We start from the raw sequence: 14514 nt of genomic DNA, 5'->3' as shown, positions 1-14514 counted from the left end.
TATCGCCTCACTTGATCACATTGTGTTGTAATTGCTTATTTATGAATCTTCTCCCTCACCAGATTTTATGGTCCTCCTCCATGGCTGAAGCCACATATTTTCACAGCACCTAGCATGGTACTTGGCCCTCAATAAATGTTTTGATGAATGGAGGAATAATAATAGCAAACACTCAGTGCTTAATTCTAGGCATTATTCCAAGTGCTTTACAAATATTATTAACCTGTTTAATCTTCACGACAATTGTATGAATTATTATCATTTCTCTCTTACAGATGAGGAAAATGGCACATAGAAAAGTTATGTAATTTGTCTAAGGTCACTCAGCTATTGTCAAAGCCAGGATTCAAACCCAAGCAGTTGGTGTGAGTCCAGACTTTTAGCCAACACACTACATGCCTCCCAGTGAACAAAGGAACGAACAATCACAAACAAATTTGCTGTTCCCAAATGTCTTGCTTTCTCAGGTTTTGGAATGGCTCATCCATTCATTTAACAAACATTTTACATAGAACTTTCTATGTGTATAATTATCACACTAAACACCAATCTCTGTTTTCCTCACCCCGGCCACACCCCACTTCACACAATCTTCACTGCTTGCCCCTAACCTTGACTGGTCTGTGAATTTCTTTGTTTTGTTTTGCTGGAGACAGGGTCTCACCCTGTCACTCAGGTTGGAGAGCAGTGGCATGATCATAGTTCACTGTAGCCTGGAACTCCTGGGCTCAAATGAGCCTCCTGCCTCAGCCTCCAGCCTCCAGCCTGAGTATCTAGGACTTCAGGTGCCCATCATCACACCTGGCTAATTTTTAATATGTTTTTGGAGAGACTTTGTCTCCAGCTGTGTTGCCCAGGCTGGTCTCAAACTCCTGGACTCAAGCAATCCTCCCACTTTAGCCTCCCAAAGTGTTGGGAGTATAGGCATGAGCCACCGTGCCCAGTCCTCTTTCAGTTTCTGGAATGTGTTGTGCTCTCTCCCACCTCTGACCCATGACTGCCACATTGACTAGCTAACTTGTACTTTTTCTTCAATTCTCAGCTTAAATTGCTTCCTTCTGAAAGACTTCCATTTGCCCCCTAAAGAAAGTTAGGTACACCTGCTCTGGGCTTCCCGTGGCACTTGACACTTTCCTCATCATAACATTTTTCATACGTACTCTTCTTGCCCATTTGCTTCTCAACCTTCTGCACTACAAGAACTGAGTCTGTCCAGGTTGTCACTGAATCTGCAGCACCTAGCCTGATGTCTGGCATATAGTAGGTGCCTGACAAATATTTATCAAATGACAGATTGAAGCACCAGCAAGACAAAATCTCTATGCTTAAGTCTAGTGGGAGGCCAGGCACTGTTCATTCCTATAATCCCAGTGGTTTGGGAGGCCCAGGCAAGAGGATCACTTGAGGCCAAAGGTTCAAGACCAGCCTGGGCATCATAGCAAGACCCCATCTCTACAAAAATAAATAAATTAGCTGGCATGGTGGTGTGTGGTTGTAGTCTTAGCTATTCGGCTGAGGTGGGAGGATCTGTTGAGCCCATGAGTAATTACAGTGAGCTATGATTGTGCCCCTGCACCCCAGTCTGGGCAATAGAGCAAGACCCTGTTTCTTAAAAAATAAAAAATACAGAACTCTATTGGGGGAAATAAAAGCCTAGAGGGGATACAGGAAAATAAACACTTGTATATTGTGATAATTGCTATAATAGAGATATCCCAGGGTCATTCAGGGACACAGAGGGAAAGATTTCTAACTCTACTTGGGGTAAAGCGGAAGGGGGAAAGCTCACCAGAGTCTTAAAGGATAAGTGAGAGTTGAAAAGAAAGAGGTAGTATTAGCCGGGCGCAGTGGCTTATGCCTATAATCCCAGCACTTTGGGAGGCCAAGGTGGATGGATCACCTGAAGTCAGGAGTTCGAGACCAGCCTGGCCAACATGGTAAAATCCCATCTCTATGAAAAATACAAAAATTAGCCAGGCGTGGTGGCACATGCCTGTAGTCCCAGCTACTCGGGAGGCTGAGGCACGAGAATTGCTTGAAGCTGGGAGGCAGAGGTTGTAGTGAGCCGAGATCGCACCACTGCACTCCAACCTGGGCCACAGAGTGAGATTCCATCTCAAAAAAAAAGAAAAGAAAAGAAAGAAAGATGTAGTATAGAGGCGAAAAGCAAGAGCAAGAACTGTAATAGAAATTGCTTTGTAGCCTAAATGGCTAAATCATTTTTCTGTGTGTCTAAAAATAACATTAATCTAAACTTAGTCTTACAATTGGCTTGTTTAGTAAGAATTTGGAAGCAATATGAAATAACTTAAAAGGCAATATGATGGAATAATGTTATTTCTTAATTATCACTCCTATAAATTCCCATGAAAATCCCTTCTTTATTATCATATTTATCATGCTGCACTACCATTGTCAAAATGTGTCTATCCTACCTAATTGTGAGCTATTTAAGGCCTTGGATTAAAGAGCATTAAGATCTGATTCGATTCTATGTATTCCTCATACTGAGAACAAAGACCAGAGGATCTGTGAATACTCCAGCATGACCATAAAGTCCTAAATGAACTGACCTCCAACAAGCTCTGTTTCGTCTTGTGTCCCATACTCTGTGCTTCAGTCAATATTAAACACCTTTCAGTTCCCTGGACAAAATTTGGCTGCTTAAAGCCTCTAGGCCTTCACACATGCCGACTCCCATTGTCTTCCCACCCATTTCCCAGCTCTTATCTAACTAACTTCTACTCAGCTTTCAGCTTAAACATTACTTCTGAAGGAAGCTTTCTTTGACCTGAAGACACAATTAGACCTTCCTATTATATGGCCTTTAATGCCCTATATTTTTCTTTGGTGTCATTTATCATACTTGTAAATACTTAATCATTCTCTGTCCTTTAGATAGTAAGTTTCATAATTCAGCACTTGGACTAGAGCATATAAGAGATGCTCAATAAAAATTATTTTGAATAAGTTACTGAAAAAATGAATAAAGTGCTACTATGTGTTTTTAAGTATGATTTTAGTGGCTCGGTTTTCAGGAATCTCTGTGTGGTATCGTGGTAAATTGGAATTAATTAAAATCATTAAATCAAACTAGGGCCAGGCACGGTGGCTTATGCCTGTAATCCCAGCCCTTTGGGAGGCCGAGGTGAGCAGATCACTTGAGGTCAGGAGTTTGACACCAGCCTGGCCAACATGGTGAAACCCCATCTCTACTAAAAATACAAAAAAAAAAAAAAAAAAGTAGCTGGGCATAGTGGTACACACCTGTAGTCTCAGCTGAATCTGGGAGGCGAAGGTTGCAGTGAGCCAAGATCGTGCTACTGCACTCTAGCCTGGGTGATGGAGTGAGACTGTCTCAAAAAAAAAAAAAATAGACTAATCAAATCAGTGAATCACCATGTAGTGATTTAGTACTAGAAGCACTTCTCATCCACCATTAAGAATCAAGGTTGTGGTCGGGTGTGGTGGCTCACACCTGGAATCCCAGCACTTTGGGAGACCAAGGTGGAGGATAGCTTGAGCCCAGGAGTTTGAGATCAGCCTGGGCAACATAGCAGGACCCCGTCTCCATAAAAAAAAAAAAAAAAAAAAGGCCGGGCATGGTGGCTCACGCCTGTAATCCCAGCACTTTGGAAGGCCAAGGCGGGCAGGCGGATCACGAGGTCAGGAGATCGAGACCCTCCTGGCTAATAAGGTGAAACCCCGCCTCTACTAAAAATACAAAAAAAATTAGCCGGGCGTGGTGGTGGGCACCTGTAGTCCCAGCTACTCAGGAGGCTGAGGCAGGAGAATGGCATGAACCCGGGAGGCGGAGCTTGCAGTGAGCCGAGATGGCGCCCCTGCACTCCAGCCTGGGCGACAGAGCGAGACTTCGACTAAAAAAAAAAAAAAAAATCAGGATTGTTACTCTGCAGAGCAAGTAGTTGAGGCAACAATGCCTTATCCAGGAAGATTTAGGTGGCCCTCTGTTCACACCACTTTCTTTCCTCTGCTCTTTTTTTTTTTTTTTTTGTCGGGGTGGACGAAGTCTCGTTTTGCCGCCCAGGCTGGAGTGCAGTGGGCCATCTCACCTCACTGCAACCTCTGTCTTCCGGGTTCAAGCGATTCTCCTGCCTCACCTCCCGAGTAGCTGAGATTACAGGCACTGCCACCACGCCCGGCTATTTTGCATTTTTAGTAGAGACAAGGTTTTGCCATGTTGGCCAGGCTGGTCTCAAACTCCTGACCTCAGGTGATCCTACTGCCTCCCAAAATGCTGGGATTACAGGCGTGAGCCACAGCACCCTGCCTTCCCTCTGTTCTTTCTGGTGATCCTCTCCTTGCTATCAAAATTCCTTCCTAGGCTTATATTTGTTTTTTAGAGATGAGGTTTCGCTATGTTGTCCGAACTGGACTCAATCTCCTGGGCTCAAGCTATGCTCTCACTTCAGCCTCTTGAGTAGCTGGGATTACAGGCATGAGCCACCGCACTTGGCTCTACTTTACTTATACCAGCTTTCAACTCATCTCTAGCTCCAGTCCTCTTCCTGGATCTTCAAAGGCTTGCCCCATCCAGCCAGCACCAGGAGCCATCTTTCCTCCACAGCCTTGCCCGGGCAGCAGAATATTATTGCTTCTGGCCCCAGACTGTCTTACCCAACACCTCTTCAGATCCTACCAACCTTCCTTACTAGTGAGCTCTGGCATAAGGCAAGAGTTTGGGTGTGTGGAGGAGCCAAAGAAAGAACAGTTCCTACCCTCAAGCAGCTCCCAGTCTGTTGAAGACACAAAGGGTATTTCCTCTTTCATAAAGAAGTTTAGAAGAGTCATCATCCTTGAGTCTTCCTTTTCACTTACCACACATCCAATCCTTCTCCAATTCTTGTTCTATTTCTTTTTAGCACTTGTATCTGTCCCTTTCTCTCTATGCCCACCACCACTGTCCTGAGTTAGACCTCATAAACTTTATTCTGGACTATTGCAACAGCCTCCGTAAATTATCTCCTTGTTTCTATTTTCAAATGCCATTCAATCCATTCTCCACAGTAACCAGAGTGATTTTCTCAAAACACGACTCTGACCACATCCCTCCTCTGCTGAAAACCTCTGATAGCATCTGTTACTCTTAGAACAAAGTGCAGGCATTCAAGGTCCTTTACAATCTGCTGACCAACTCACCTTTCTCAAGTTTGGCTCGGGTTTTGGCAGTTGTTCAATGGGAAATCTATGCAAAGGAATAGGGCAAGGCCTTATCACAAATGTTCATTTTGGCGTTGAGCTATATATTCAATTTTTAAAGGAAATATTTCAGTTATACACAAAATTATACAAAACAATACAGTGAATACTGTATTCCCATCACCCACCTTAAGAAATGAAACATTACCAATAAAATGGAAGCCCCTGTGTACTCCTCCCCAGTTGTCTAATCCTCTCCTCCCAAGCATCCAGAGGTAGCCACTGTCTTGAATTTGTTTTTCATTCCTATGTGTGTTTCTAGACTTACAATATGTATTTGTACCCCTGAAAAATGTATAGTGTTATTTTGTATTTTTAAACTCTTTAATTTAAAATAATTTTTTAAAAAGAGTTGCAAAACCAGTACAGATAGTTCTATATATCCTTTACCCATTTTTTTTTTTTTTTTTGAGACAGGATCTCACACTGTTGTCCAGGCTGGAGTGTAGTGGCGGGATCATGGCTCATTGCAGCCTCAACTTCCTGGGCTCAGGTGATTCTTCCACCTCAGCCTCCCAAGTAGATGGGACTACAGGCACATGCCACCACATCTGGCTAATTTTTGTATTTTGTAGAAGCAGGGTCTAGTCTTGAATTCCTGGGTTCAAGTGATCTGCCCGTCTCGGCCTCCCAAAGTGCTGGAATTACAGATGTAAGCCACCACGCCGAGCCCCAGTATTTTAATGCTAATATATTGCACAATCATGGTATAATTATCAAAATTTAGAAATTAACATTAACACAATATTATTAATTAAACTAAAATCTTTATTCAGATTTCACCAGTTTCTCCACAATGTCCTTTTTCTAATCTTGGATCCAGTCTGGGGTCTCACATTGCATTTGTTTGTTTGTTTGTTTGTTTGTTTTTGTTTTTTTGGGACAGGGTCTACCTCTGTTGCTGGAGTGCAGTGGTGCAATCATGGCTCACTGCAGTGTTGACCTCCCTGGCTCAAGTGAGCCTCTCGCCTCAGCCCCCCAAATAGCTGGGTGCACTCCCATGCCTGGCTAATTTTTGTATTTTTTGTAGAGACCGGGTTTCTCCACTTTGCCCAGGCTGGTCTCAAACTCCTGAGCTCAAGGCACCCACCACCTCAGCTTCCCAAAGTGCTGGGATTACAGGCATGAGCCACTGTGGCCAGCCTCACCTTGCATTTTGTTGTCAGTCTCCTTAGCCTCCTCCAATCTGTGATGGTTCCTCCAGTCTTTACTCTTCTAATGTAATTTTGGCGCATTTGAAGAGTACTGGTTAGATATTTTTAGAATGTTCCACAGTTTGGGTTTGCTGGCCAGCAATTGTCTTAAGAGTAGCCTTTTGTTTGATTCATCCTCTGCATTATTCCTAAGAGCCATAGAGCTACCAATTGTAAAGATTATTGTTAGTCACTCATAGTTATTTGTAGGTGGTAGGCAGTTTTCTAAGGAGAAAGGAAACTTGGTTGCCCAGCTCTCACTCTAGGGACACTATAACTGTCACATTCGTATGGTGACCCTCTCTTGTGGAGAACACAGTAGGAGAGTTCTGTTGAATAGCCAACCACCCTATTCCTTTACTCACAGTTCTTTGTGAATAATACTTGCATGTTGTATAACTGCATCAATATGGAGTTAACAAAAGAAAGGTCGTATCTGTCTGCTTTTATGCTTTCCCCACAACCCCACTGGAAGGGACCAGAGGCTCCCACTGATGAGATCGATGACCCACTGGCATCAGTTGATAGTGGCAAGGCAGTGTCAAGCTAATGGGCTTACCCTGGCTCTAGATCTATGTTTTTAGTCCCATTATCATACTACACTTCTGAGGGAAAAGTATAGATGGGGAATTAGAAAGTTTGAATTCCAGTCCTTGCTGCGCCAACCAACATCGTGTGACCTTGAACAAGTCTGAACATCCAGTTGCCAGTGTGTACAATAATAGCATTGGTTTAGAAGGTCTTGGAGATAGACTTCCACTCTAAACTTCTGTGAAACATCAGACTTTAACCAACTGCACCAATCACAGAAACATAACAAGGCACTATTATCATAAATTCACTTCTGGGATGGAAAGAACCTTGAGTTGAATTGAAGGTAGTTATTGTAGTCCACCTTCCCTCAAGAGCTTGAAGTCCTGCTGCAGCCTTCATAAACAGTTCTTCAAACTCAGTTTTTATGCAACTTTTTGCTCACAGCCCATATAAAATTCAAACTTCCTGCTCTGCTTGCTCATTCATAAATCCAGTCAGGGAAGTACAGACCGACAACACTGACAAGACTCATTATCCCCCTCCTCACACAGTTGAGAAACTTGAGGTCCTGAGAGTGAGGCTTTTCCTCAGGTTACTCAGCAAATTTTAGACAAATAATAAATTCTCCAGCAATACCATCAAAAGACAGATTAATCCTGGTTATTATTGAATTTCAAATATAAAGAATTATTTCTTCAAACAGAAAAAGCAAGTTACATATCAGAAGGCAAAACAGCCACATTGTAAGCTCTGGGTTTTTTTAGAGATGGGATCTCACTATGTTGCCCAGGCTGAAGTGCTGTGGTTATTCACAGGCACGATCATAGTGCACTACAACCTCAAACTCCTGAACTCAAGCGATCCACCTTCCTCAGTCTTTGAGTAGCTGGGACTATAACGTGTACCACTGTATCCATCTCAGACTGTAAACTCTAAGAGCAGAAGCCATGACTTCACCATCTTTTTCTCATCTCCTACTTCTGCCTAGCACAGGGCTAGGAAGTTCTAGAAACTTCCTCTTTTATTTATTTATTTATTTTTTTGAGATGGAGTCTCGCTCTGTCACCCAGGCTGTAGTGCAATGGCGTATTCTCAGCTCACTGCAACCTCTGCCTCCAGGGTTCAAGCGATTCTCCCGTCTCAGCCTCCCGACTGGCTGGAACTACAGGCAAGTGCCACCACACCCAGCTACTTTTTGTATTTTTAGTAGAGATAGGGGTTCACTATGTTGGCCAGGCTGGTCTTGAAATCCTGACCTTGTGATATGCCCACCTTGGCCTCCCAAAGTGCTGGGATTACAGGCGTGAGCCACCGTGCCCAGCCAAGCCTTTTTTTTTTTTTTTGAGATGGAGTTTCACTTTGTCACCCAGGCTAGAGTGCAGTGGTGTGATCTTGGCTCACTGCAACCTTTGCCTCCCAGGTTCAAGTGATTCTCCTGCCTCAGCCTCCCAAGTAGCTGGCATTACAGATGCACACCATCATGTCCAGCTAATTTTTGTTTTTTTAGTAGAGACGGGGTTTCATTATATTGGCCAGGTTGATCTTGAACTCCTGACCTCAAGCGATCCACCCACCTTGGGCTCCCAAAGTGCTGGGATTACAGGTGTAAGCCACCGCGCCCCCCCAACAAAAAACTTCCTAAAGTGACTGGTAATATTAAGGAAAGAAGGAATATATTCAGTGCATATGGGAATATGTCTCTGTATTGTAGAAACTTGTGCTCAGTCTCCGTCCTCATATCAGGAGGCTGGGGTACCTGGCCAATGATGTTTCCAATTCTGGGTTGGATGCCAGGTGCCAAACAAAGTGCCTCATATTGAAGACTCTGAGAATAGGTACCCGGGATGGGAGGTGGAAGGGTGTAATTCTTTTTTGTTTTCTATTTTTTTGAAACAAGATCTTGCTCTGTCGCCCAGGCTGTAGCGCAGTGGCATGATCATGGCTCACTGAAGCCTCAACCTGCCAGGCTCAAGCAATCCTCCACCTCAGCCTTCTGAGAAGCTGGGACCACAGGCGGGCACCACCACACCTGGCTAATTTTTTAAGGGAGAGCGTAATTCTTAGTTGGCTAACACTCCTTTGTCCTTCGGGTCTCAGATGTCATCTTTGCAGAATATCTTCCCTGATGTCTCCTGATTTCCTATAAAAATCAGTTCCTCTCCTTTGTAATCCCAGAGTCCCCTCTGTTTTCTTCTGTCCTGACCATTATCACAGTGCACTCAAATTGTCCATTTACTCACTTATCTCCTGCCAAACCAGACCTGGAATTCTCGAAGGCAGATGCTGTGTGTTGGTCACCTTTGTATTCTCAAGGCACAATATTACAAGTTCAATAACTATCTGTTGAGTGTAGAGGACAGTTGCAATTCTGAGTGCCCCACATCTGAACCTCTTCTCTATGTTGGGAGACTCCTTATGGGTCTTGGTGAAAGATAGAAAGCTAATATGGAAGCAAAAAGCGCAAGATGCTCGTTTTCCTAGCCTCCCTTGCAGATAAGCATGTACCCACCAATTAGTTGTATCCAGCCAAAACTTTGAATCAGAAACTGGTGACCATCGAGAATCCATTCTTATGGCAGTGGGAGCAGCAGCAGGCATACGTGGTTTCCAGGGAGCAGTGGCAACATACAGGACCCAGAGAAGGCAGTGGTAATGGTCATGGCAGCAACCTCTCCAGTCTGGTTTGGTTGTGTGATTTGGGTTGTGGGCTGGGTGCTCACTGCCTTGCCTCTCTGGTTCCAGCCTGTTTTCCAAGGCTTCCCTGTGATTCTGTGAAATCTTCAGTCCCCTTTGAGTATATTTTTCTGCTGAAATCCGTAAGAGTCCCTTTCTGTTGCTTACTACTTAGAGCATTGTTATAGGATGAATTGGGTCCAACCCCATTTCAAAATTTGTATGTTGCAGCCGTAAGCCCCAGTACCTCCAAATGTGACAGTATTTGGAGAAAGTGCCTTTGAAGGGATGATTAAGTTAAAAAGAAGCTTTTAGGGTGGGTCCTAATCCAATCTGACTGGTGTGCTTATAAGAAGAGGAAATTTGGACACATGAGGAGATGCTATGGGGTATACAAGTGCAGAGGGACGCCCATATGAAGAAGCATGCAGAGGAAGGTCACCTGCAAGCCAAAGAGAGAGGCCTCAGAAGAAACCAAAGCTGCCAACACCTTGATCTTGGACTTCCAGCCTCTAGAACTGTGAGGAAATTAATTTATGTTGTTGAAATCACACAGTCTATGGTATTTTGTTATGGCAGCCCTAGAAAACTAATACAAACCCTGACGACATTTAATGATTGATTCAATGGATGAATAAATTATTTCCTGGTCAGTCACAAAGCAGGCTTTGGAATAAGATTACAATATGCAAATAGGGCAAGACAAGAAGGAAGAGTCAAGGTGTGAAGCCAAGCAGGACCCTAGGAAAGCGTGGACTTGGAGGTGCAAAGCAGAAGGTAAGACTGGAAGCCTAGGGGAATTCCTTAACACCAATGAAAGTATTTATATGGACCCCAAGACTGAGAGTCTTGGAATGAATACATAGGCTATAACAGAGAGATCCAGGACTTCAGCAGCAGAGATCTGGCTTCAAAATCTCACCCCATCACTTAATGCATAAGTGGGCAAATTAGCCTTTCTGGACCTCCATATTCTAATCTGTAAAATGAAAATGAAAAATAATACCTATTTCATTGAGTTGTTAGGATTAAATTAAGTAAGAAAGATGCCTAACGTCTAATAAATGTTGAAATCCTTTCTTATTTTTCCCTTGGGCTGGGGGAAGACAGAAGAAGTGGAAACCTAGTGAGGAGGAGACTTAAGAACTTCTTGGGCCAATGCACAATGTTCAAAGAGTGTGATGAGCATAGACACACTCTGGATACATGGTTTAGGTGACAGAAGCCAGAGTCTAGGCAGTAAGTGATACTAATAAGAGTCTGGGACAGTTCAGTGGCTCATGCCTGTAATCCCAGCACTTTGGGAGGCCAAGACAGGAGGAATACTTGAGTCCATGAGTCTGAGACCAGTCTGGGCAACATAGCAAGACCCCATCTCTATTATTTTTTAAAAATATAGAATGAAAAAAGAGTCTGATGTGGAGAAACATTGTGGTTCTGGGTTTTCTGTCTGCTCATGGCCATATGCCAGCAGTTGCATAAGGAGCAGGATCCAGCACCACTCCCTACCTGGGTTAGGATTAGTAAAACTTACAAAGGCTGATGACCATGGGCAGGTGTATTTAGCGGGAGAATTTCAGCTAAAGACCACTTGCAAACTGAACCAGGGGTCACACCTGGTCTATCCCAAGCCAGTCTAATTATTGGCACTGCCTGCTATTATAAATGAAGCTTTCTGCCCCCATGTTGGCCAGGATTGGCTAAAAAACTGGGCAGAGCCGAGCCTTTGGTTCAAGGGTAGAGCAGTAATAATGGTTAAAACTTACTAGCAATCACTATATGCCAAGATTTCATATACCTTCTTTCCCCACCTCATCATAACCCTTGGAGATGAGAACTGTTATTTCCCCCCAAGTTTTTTTTCAGAAAAGGAAATTGAGTTCCAGAGAGGTTAAGAAACTTGTCCAGAGCTATGTAGTTAATCAGTGGTAGGGCTAAGAGTTTGATAAATCCCAAAGTTTGCCAGCTGAAGAACAGAAGAGGTTTTAATTGTTGACAATGTAAATAAATTTCTAAAAAGGAATTTTCTAATATCATATCAGATTCCTTACAAGCACAGTATACCTCCTAGCATCTCAATATGGGGCCCAGCTTCAGACCTTTGATACTTCTACCAGAAACCCATATAACAGAGGGCAGCGCTATGGAATATTTTCCACAAGAAACATCTGCCCAAATATTTCAGAGGCTGCAAAGTGTCCCAAGAGGGAGGGGGGAAAGCTGAGACCAGTCACAAGGATGGTAATAAGTCCAGGTACCAGGTGGACTCAAACGGAGAGAAAACGCAGGCTTCCTGCTTTCCACTCCCTCTGGAAGCATGCTCTGTTAAAATAAACTCTTTCCAAGACTCGGGTTCCCAGGTTAGTGATCTGGTTTTCTTCTCATAGGAAGTGAGCTGTCTCTCAATCAGAAGGTGGGGGAAGGGAAAATTATGGCCAATTACTCCAAATAAACAGGAAGATTCAGACATTTCATGTCTTTACAATGAAGAGACCTCCACTTTAGTCTAAGTCAGTCACAGCCCGGCCACAGGATAGACATTCTTTGAGTGTTTATAGGAGAATCAATTTCAAAAGATTTTTTAGGCTGGGCGCAGTGGCTCACGCCTGTAATCCCAGCACTTTGGGAGGCCGAGGCGGGCGGATCACCGGAGGTCAGGAGTTGGAGACCAGCCTAGTCAACATGGTGAAATCCTGTCTCTACTAAAAATACAAAAATTATCCAGGTGTGGTAGCACAGGCCTATAGTCCCAGCTACTCGGGAGGCTGAGGCAGGAGAATCACTTGAACCAGGGGGCAGAGTTGCAGTGAGCTGAGATCGCGCCATTGCACTCCAGCCTGGGCAACAGAGTGAAACTGTTGTCTCAAAAAAACAACAACAAGAACAAAAAGAAAAAAAACAAAGAAAAAGAAAATTGCTACCAGGAAACAATAAAACAATATTTTTTTAATGAATGTCTTTGAGTGGAAATAGAGTCTGTAGTCATCCTCAATGTACTGTTCAGACTCATTGTTCCTTATATTTCGACTTCACATGTGCTTAATGAGAACTGCTCCCCCATGTACCAGGCATTGAGGAGCCAAGAGTATGAATCTATTCTGATCCTTGCCCTTCAAGGGCTTCCAATCTGGGGATAAAATAGACTGGTACTCGCAGATGGTACAAGGGAGTGAATAAAAGGATGGGGAAAGTAAGGTCTAAGGGGGAGTGAGCACACAACACCCAGTTAGAGGGTTTTTTTTTGTTTTTGTTGTTTTTTTTTTTTTTTTTTTGAGACAGTGTCTCCTTCTATCACCGAAGCCGGAGTGCAGTGGCGCTATCTCAGCTCACTGCAACCTCAGCCTCTTGGGTTCAAGCAATTCTCCTCCCTCAGCCCTCCAAGTACCTGGGACTACAGGCCCCACCAAAATACCTGGCTAATTTTTTGTATTTTTAGTAGAGATGGGGTTTCACCGTGTTAGCCAGATGGTCTCGATCTCCTGACCTTGTGATCTGCCTGCCTTGGCCTCCCAAAGTGCTGGGATTACAGGCGTGATCCACCACGCCTGGCCGTTAGGGGGTTCTAAATTGGAATTTGGGCTCCCTGAGTGAGAATGTGTTCAGAATTGGCTCCTTCCCGTGGGTTCTTGGTCTTGCTGACTTCAAGAATGAAGCCACGGACCCTCACAGTGAGTGTTACAGTTATTAAAGATGGTGTGTCCGGAGTTTGTTCCTTCAGATGTTCAGATGTATCCAGAGTTTCTTCCTTCCGGTGGGTTCGTGGTCTCAGGAATGAAACCGCAGACCTTCTCAGTGAGTGTTACAGCTCTTAAAGGTGGCGTGTCCGGAGTTGTTTGTTCCTCCTGGTGGGTTCGTGGTCTCGCTGACTGCAGGAGTGAAGCCGCAGACCTTTGCAGCGAGTGTTGCAGCTCATAAAGGTACTGCGGACCCAAAGAGTGAGCAGCAGCAAGATTTATTATGAAGAGCAAAAGAACAAACTTTCCACACTGTAGAAGGGGACCAGAGCCGGTTACCACTGCTTGCTTGGCTGGCCAGCTTTTATTCCCTTATTTGGCCCCACCCACATCCTGCTGATTTGTCCATTTTACAGAGTGCTGACTGGTCCATTTTACAGAGTGCTGACTGGTCCGTTTTTAGAGAGTGCTGATTGGTGTGTTTACAAACCTTTAGCTAGACACAGAGCGCTGATTGGTGTGTTTTTACAGAGTGCTGATTGGTGCATTTACAAACCTTTAGACACAGAGCACTGATTGGTGCGTTTTTACAGCGTGCTGATTGGAGCGTTTACAAACCTTTAGCTAGATGCACAGCACTGATTGGTGCATTTACAATCCTTTAGCTAGACAGAAAAGTTCTGCAAGTCCCCACCCGACCTGGAAGCCCAGCTGGCTTCACCTCTCAAGAAGTGGAAAGCTCTTTAGTCTTCTCCCGAAAATGATGGAGGAAAAAAATCCTCTTTATCTGAAGATAAACGGGAATTGTCTTTTTTCCTGTTTTTTTTTTTTTTTTTTTTTTTTTTTTTTGAGACAGGGTCTCACTCTGTTGCCCAGGGTGGCGTGCAGTGGCATGATCTTAGTTCACTGCAGCCTCAAACTCCCGGCCTTAAGCAGTCCTCCCACCTCAGCCTCCCAAGTAGCTGGGACTACAGGCATGTGCCACCATGCTAATTTTTGCATTTTTTTGTACAGACAGTGTTTTGCCATGTTGCCCAGACTGGTCTCAAACTCCTGGGCTCAAGCCTTGCACCTGCCTCGGCCTCCTGAAGTGCTGGGATTACAGGGCTGAGCCACCGCATCTGGCCAAGGGGAACTGTCTTTTCCTTGTTCTTCTCTTCAGCCACTGCTATGCAACCCATCTGTCCGTTCATTCAGCCAGCACTAACTATGTGCCAAGT

This window comes from Pongo pygmaeus, chromosome 1, assembly GCF_028885625.2.
Source record: "Pongo pygmaeus isolate AG05252 chromosome 1, NHGRI_mPonPyg2-v2.0_pri, whole genome shotgun sequence".
NCBI classification, from domain to species: domain Eukaryota; kingdom Metazoa; phylum Chordata; class Mammalia; order Primates; family Hominidae; genus Pongo; species Pongo pygmaeus.
Note: the sequence above shows the minus strand (reverse complement) of the source record.